Source organism: Anabrus simplex, chromosome 1, assembly GCF_040414725.1.
Source record: "Anabrus simplex isolate iqAnaSimp1 chromosome 1, ASM4041472v1, whole genome shotgun sequence".
Taxonomy (NCBI): domain Eukaryota; kingdom Metazoa; phylum Arthropoda; class Insecta; order Orthoptera; family Tettigoniidae; genus Anabrus; species Anabrus simplex.
Window position 1 is genome coordinate 117537115 of NC_090265.1, and position 7151 is coordinate 117544265.

General features: G+C 41.4%; 1 non-coding gene across 1 annotated transcript; it reads left to right on the forward strand.

The window, feature by feature from the left end:
* Positions 1-2162: 2162 nt before the first annotated feature.
* On the forward strand, positions 2163-2234 carry TRNAQ-UUG (transfer RNA glutamine (anticodon UUG)). The gene has a single exon. It is a non-coding gene; the product is annotated as a tRNA-Gln (tRNA).
* Positions 2235-7151: the final 4917 nt, after the last annotated feature.

A 7151-nucleotide genomic window follows, 5' to 3' on the forward strand; every position in this document is an offset into this window, starting at 1 on the left:
CAGGCCAAGACCCTTTCATGGGCGTTAAGTGCCGGGGAGGGGTGTATGAGTTACTCTCCCAAATCGCCCATGTATAGAGGAGTAAAACTGTACATTCATTTTTGAAGAAATAGCATTTAGTAGTTATGATATGTTCTGCTACTTTTTAAGCCTGTTTGAGAGGGGTAAATGAAATTGAAATATTAGGCGTATATAAATGGACATGGGCTACAAAGCCTAATTAATTAGAATGTTCAATTCAATAACTATACTGGCAATTAGAAAACAGAAACAAACACCGTGGCATTGCAAAAAGTTTAATTGATAGCCCCAAATACTTAGGGTTTTGTTTATTTATTTAAATTAAAGGATAACATTGCACAGGTTCCAACAGTTCCTTCCTTCATTCCTTCCCAGTGAAACTCCGAAACCCTACTAACTTCCCTGTTTAAATTAAACAACCGGCAATTATTTTCAGAAATCTATTGGCCCCTACAGAAATAAAGGGGAATAAATCACCTTCAACTTATGTGACCTTATTTGGTACCCGACCCAATAATAATATATTATTATTTCTGTCTTTCTTTCTTAATCCGTTTACCCTCCAAGCTTGGTTTTCCTTCGGACTCAAGGGCAGTGTCCGACTTTGGGTCGGAAGATACAACTGGGAAGGAGGAAGAGTACTTCGCACAGGCGCCTTCACCTGCTATGCTCAACAGGGGCCTTGGGAAAGGATGGGAAGATTGGAAAGGATACACAAGGAAGAGGGACGGAAGCGGCTGTGGACTGAAGTTAGGTACCATGCCGGCATTTGCCTGGAGCAGACGTGGAGAATCACGGAAAACCACTTCTAGGATGGCTTAGGTGGGAATCGAAGCCCCCTCTACTCAGTTGACTTCCCGAGGCTGAGTGGACCCAGTTCCAGCCGTCGTGCCACCTTTCAAATTTAGTGGCAGAGCCGGGAATCGAAACCGGGCATCCGGGGGTGGCAGCTAATCACACAACCACTACACCACAGAGGAGCACAACAACAACAACAATAATAATAATAATAATAATAATAATAATAATAATAATAATAATAATAATAATAATAATAATAATAATATGTTTACTTAAATCCTAAATTATCACTCATTGTGGCTGACTCATTTTTGAATGAGGAAGATGGGTTTGCTTTTAATCCGTCCGTTTCACGGGTATAATATTGTGTATCTGCCTTGAGGCCTTCAGCTCAAAGGGTCCTGGCTTCGATTCGCGACCGGATCTGGGATTTTTTTGCTAGGGGCTTTACGTCGCACCGACACAGATAGGTCTTATGACGACGATGGGATAGGAAAGGCCTAGGAGTTGGAAGGAATCGGCCGTGGCCTTAATTAAGGTACAGCCCCAGCATTTGCCTGGTGTGAAAATGGGAAACCACGGAACACCATCTTGAGGGCTGCCGATAGTGGGATTCGAACCTACTATCTCCCGGATGCAAGCTCACAGCCGCCCGCCTCTACGCGCACGGCCAAGATCTGGGATTTTGATCTCGTCTGATTTATCCTTCTGACTCGGCGATTGGCTGTTTGAGTTTGTCCCAACACTCACTTCTCCATATTCAGCTAGCACATCAAACTATTAATTACTACATAAACACGCAATAGCGAAAACATCCCCCCGCGTAGGGTTGACGTCAGGAAGGGCATCCGGTCATAAAACAGGACAAATGTACATATACACGCGCGCGCGCGTGTGTGTGTATGAGTGAGAGAGTGTTTCCACCCGCGACCCCGCAGGTGTGGGAAAAGCGGTAAAATAAGAATTCTGTATGCCCCTTCAACGAAGCGGTTAACATAACATCATTAGCCAGCGAAATGAAAAAAATTATGCAGCAAGCAGCGGGACATGAATACTAGCTGAAACCAGAAATAAGTTATATCGATCGCAGTAATCAGAATTATAAGATATTCAGTGCTTCTATTGAAGGTAATACTGATCCCAGTAGCACTACGCTACAGAAACGTGTCGTGCTCCTCTCTCTCCTCTCTCTCTCAACCTGCTCTCACCTGCACGCTATCTCGTTCTGCCAAGACCTTGAAGAGTCACCGCTGAGAATTATTCTGCACGCCATCTATGACACTAAAGTAGAACTTAGTACTGCGTTGATAAACTGAAGAGGGAAGCACGGTGCTCAGCCAGGTCCCATGGTGTAATGGTTAGCACTCTGGACTTTGAATCCAGCGATCCGAGTTCAAATCTCGGTGGGACCTAGTGAAATTTTAATCTTGGTATATCCTAATTGCAATATAGCCTGCGTGTGTAGAATCCAAAACCAACAAAGGAGCAATGGTTCTTCCATTCTACTACGTCTTAAAATTACTTTCGTTTTGCTTTCGTGTTTCATTAACTTCTTTAAGTACGTCTTGCATTGTATGTGTACAACTACTTTTCTGTATTTTCTGCTTGTTCTATTTGAGGTTCAGCTCTGATCATCGTCTATAGCCGAATGTAGACCAGTACTCAAAGCACACCAAGTAGTGAACAATGTAGGAAATACAGGTCAAAATTCCCACTTATTATTATTATTATTATTATTATTATTATTATTATTATTATTATTATTATTATTATTATTATTATTATGTGCGTATGGACCCAATGGATCACGCAAAGCTCTAACGATTCTGTTTTCTGAGTTGCCAAACAGCTCTCATACTTTCTCCGTGGGTCTCTTCTGTCCACTTTGCTCTAGTCTTCTTTTTCACTTCGTTCTCTGGTTGCACTTTCAATCCATTAATTTTTTTCCTGTAGAGGTTTCTGTCCGCGGTGTCAGTTGAGTCTATATGGGCTTTTTCCAGATCCTTCTTCACTTCCAGTACCCATGGAATATTTTTTAGATGTTCTCTGCAGGTGAGAATCTTGTGTGTCAGTCTACTTGCCGGCAGTCTGCGAACGTGCCCATAAAATTTCAGACGTCTTTTGCGGATGTCTGCTGCAATGTTGGAAAGTTCTTCTGTCACTTTGCGTGACCTCAGTCTACAATCCATCTTCTGTTTTTCAGGGGCCGAGAATTTTCCTCAGGATTCTTCTTTCTTCTTTTAAAATGTTTTCTAGGTCACCTTTCCCATTTAGTGTATTATTATTATTATTATTATTATTATTATTATTATTATTATTATTATTATTATTATTATTATTATTATTATTATTATTATTATTATTATTATTATTGTATATTGCATCCGGGAGATAGTGGGGAGATAGTGGGTTCGATCCCCTCTGTCGGCAGCAAAGAAGATGGTTTTCCTTGGTATCCCATTTTCACACCGGGCAAATGCTGGGGCTGTACCTTAATTAAGGCTGCGGCCGCTTTCTTCCCACTTCTAGCCCTTTCCTTTCCCATTGCCATAAAACTGATCTCTTATTATTATTATTATTATTATTATTATTATTATTATTATTATTATTATTATTATTGTTATTATTAGCGTAATGGCCTCCGGTAGAATTCACCCCCCCCCCCCCGTTCGATTTCCGGTCGGATCGGGGATTTTATTCATAAAGTATTAAGTCCCTTGGCTCGGGGATTCGTGGTTTGTGCTGTACCCAATGTCCCTACAAATCACACATGACACACGACACTATCCTCCACGACAATGGCTCCTAGTTTCCCATACACGGCAGATGCTACCCACCTTCGCCGGAGGGTCTGTACCAGGCTAGGAAAAGCCACAGGAAATGAAAAGATAATAATATTAATATTATTCATATTATTCATATTAATATTATTGATGATGATAATGCTTGTTGTTTAACGGGGCCTGACATCTAAATCATCGGTCCCTTTATTATTATTATTATTATTATTATTATTATTATTATTATTATTATTATTATTATTATTATTATTATTTCTTTCTTTCTTAATCTGCTTACCCTCCAAGGTTGGTTTTTCCCTCGGACTCAGCGAGAGATCCCACCTCTACCGCCTCAAGGGCAGTGTCCTGGAGCTTCAGACTCTGGGTCGGTGGATACAACTGGGGAGAATGACCAGTACCTCGCCCAGGCGGCCTCACCTGCTATGCTGAACAGGGGCCTTGGTGGGGGATGGGAAGATTTGAAGGGATAGACAAGGAAGAGGGAAGGAAGCGGCTGTGGCCTTAAGTTAGGTACCATCCCGGCATTTGCCTGGAGGAGAATTTTGAAACCACGGAAAACCACATCCAGGATGGTTGAGGTGGGAATCGAACCCACGTCTACTCTGTTGACCTCCCGAGGCTGAGTGGACCCCGTTCCAGCCCTCGCACCACTTTTCAAATTTAGTGATTGAGCCGGGAAACGAACCCGCGCCTCCGGGGGTGGCAGCTAATCACATTAACCACTACACCACAGAGGCGGGCATTATTATTATTATTATTATTATTATTATTATTATTATTATTATTATTATTATTATTATTATTATTATTATTATTATTATTATTATTATATGTTAATTACCAGTATATGAAAATTAGTTAATGGTTTCGTTGAGTTTTTCTTTTTCATAAGATCACCCACAATATTACTAAGGACTGACCTGATGATTTCTGGTAATTTTATGGATCCTTTGATGACCAAAACAGATAGATCATAATATATATTGCATCCATAAGGCGATGCTTAAGAATGTCCACAGTTTAAAAAAATTGCCGATGAAAATTCCACAACCCTTAGGCCTATAGCCTACTGGATATGTTATATGCTTCTTTGAAGTAATTAATGGTTGGGTCGTACATAGTTCGTTTCTCCTTCGTTGACCTCTCCTGGCTGACTGGCGTCACCTTGACGTCTGCTGTTCGGTTTCAGCACATAGACCTTCGCGAAACCCTTTTCTCGGTCGATAGTAATATTATGTCTGTTCTCTGTTAATTCCCCGTCAGCTATGCACGCTTCGTGTACCTCATAACTAGGAATGCGATTTGCCTATTTGCCTATTTTATTCCTCTGTACAAAAAACGTAGGCTTTTAAGATATAAATCCGGTTTAGGCTCTTTTTAGCAAAAATTCGTTGCTTTATTGTGCCTATATATGCCTATTTCAGAGGCTTCTACCAATTTGGGGTATAATTGCCTATTTATTTAATTCCTTTCGACAGTCTTTTTAAGGAAGTCAGTTTTCTCCAATGCATTATATTCTACAGAATTATTTTCTTGTTTCTCAACATATGTTTACGCTACAAACAATAAGGGGAATTGTCGGAAGTCTTAAGTTCATTTTTGCCTGAGGCCTACGATCGCATTTCGTTGTAGCATTTATAGACCTATGACTGCATGTATTGCGGCAAGTGCTTTTGATGCAACGACATATAGAGTGTAACAATAAGGCAGGGAAAGTATTCAGTATATATTCCTCACACGTAGAAGAAAATATGTTACAGTATATGGAAATGGATTCGGAAAATCTGTATTTTCACGGCTAACTGGCTCGGTGTGAGCATTCCTGAAATGTCTCAATATATGTCCCTAAACAATGCCCAAGCATACCAAAAATAAGTACAGGTAGAAAGAACGAGTCGTCCGCCTCTGTGGTGTAGTGGTTAGTGTGAATAGATGCCCCCCCCCCCGGAGGTCCGGGGTCGATTCCCGGCTCTGCCACGAAATTTGAAAAGTGGCACGTAGGCTGGAACGGGGTCCACTCATCCTCGGGAGGTCAACTGAGTAGAGGTGGTTTCGATTCCCACTTCAGCCATCCTCGTAGTGGTTTTCCGTGGTTTCCCAATTCTCCTCCAGGCAAATGCCGGGATGGTACCTAACTTAAAGCCATGGCCGCTTCCTTCCCTCTTCTTTGCCTGCTCTTTCCAATCTTCCCATCCCTCCACAAGGCCCCTGTTCAGCGTAGCAGGTGAGGCCGCCTGGGCGAGGTACTGGTCATCCTCCCCAGTTTTAACCTCCAACCCAAAGTCTGGCGCTCCAGGACACTGCCCTTGAGGTGGTAGAGGTGGGATCCCTCGCTGAGCTGAGGGAAAAACCGACCCTGGAGGGTAAAGAGATTAATAATAAGAAGAATTAAGAGGAACGAATCAAAGGTAATCGAACAAACCCAATGTGTTGGAGGCTGGGCGTAGGTGAGGCTATTTACAAAATAAAAAAAGGTTACGAACGTGCTGGGTGGATCACTCTTCACTCAGCGTTCATATTCAAAGGCACACATAAAGGTTGCGGGATCCTCGTTCTTCGTTTATAAACGAGGAAACAACTTGCTTTACATCGCACCGACACAGATAGTTCTTATGGCGACGATAGGAGGGAAAAGACCTAGGAGTGGGAAGGAAGTGCCCATGGCCTTAATTAAGGTTGTTACTGCACATATCGCATTAACAATTATATCTACGAAATTATGTCATTTATTTGTGTTTGTCAATCTACAATATTGTAGTACTTCATTTATAAAATGTATTTATTGATGAAGTTGTGGATAGAGGGCAGCACCTCGTTTTCGGGACGGTTTCTGGCGCGAGTGACTCGCTAGGGAGCGGAGAAGCGCGTCAGACATGCCACGAGTAACGTGTGGAGACAACAGTCTCATGAAATCATGTAATTGCACAACAGTGCTAACATTTTAAGTGTAGCCAAACCATTGGCACAATCACAATTACGTCTTTCAAGTGTAAAGTATATGTCTAGAGTTTATAGTGTCAGTGCGTACCTCATGTGTGAATATATAATTGTATATGTACAAGCAGTACTTACAGTACTGGTGTGTTGTTAGTTCACTTATAACTGAATAAATCAGTGACTTGTGTGCTCTTTATGTTTTACAAACTGTATTTTCTTAATAACCTTTAAGTGGTCCTCCGAAAGTGTACTTTATTATGGGTTTATTATATGCGACCACCAGATCGTGAACAAAATAACAGTTTCATCTCAGTCAAACAATGGTATATTTGCCTGCTGTGAAAATGGGAAACCACGGGAAACCATCTTCAGAGCTGCCGACAGTGGGATCCGAACCCAGTAACTCCCGGATGCATGCTCACAGCTTTAACGAGATTTTTTTTTTTCCATCCAGTTATGACTGAGCAGCACTCACAAGACGATCGCTATGTGCTCTTCAAATTTACCCAAATGTTTGTAGTTCTTTTGGTATGTATGTATGTATGTATGTATGTATGTATGTATGTATGTATGTATGTATGTATGTATGTA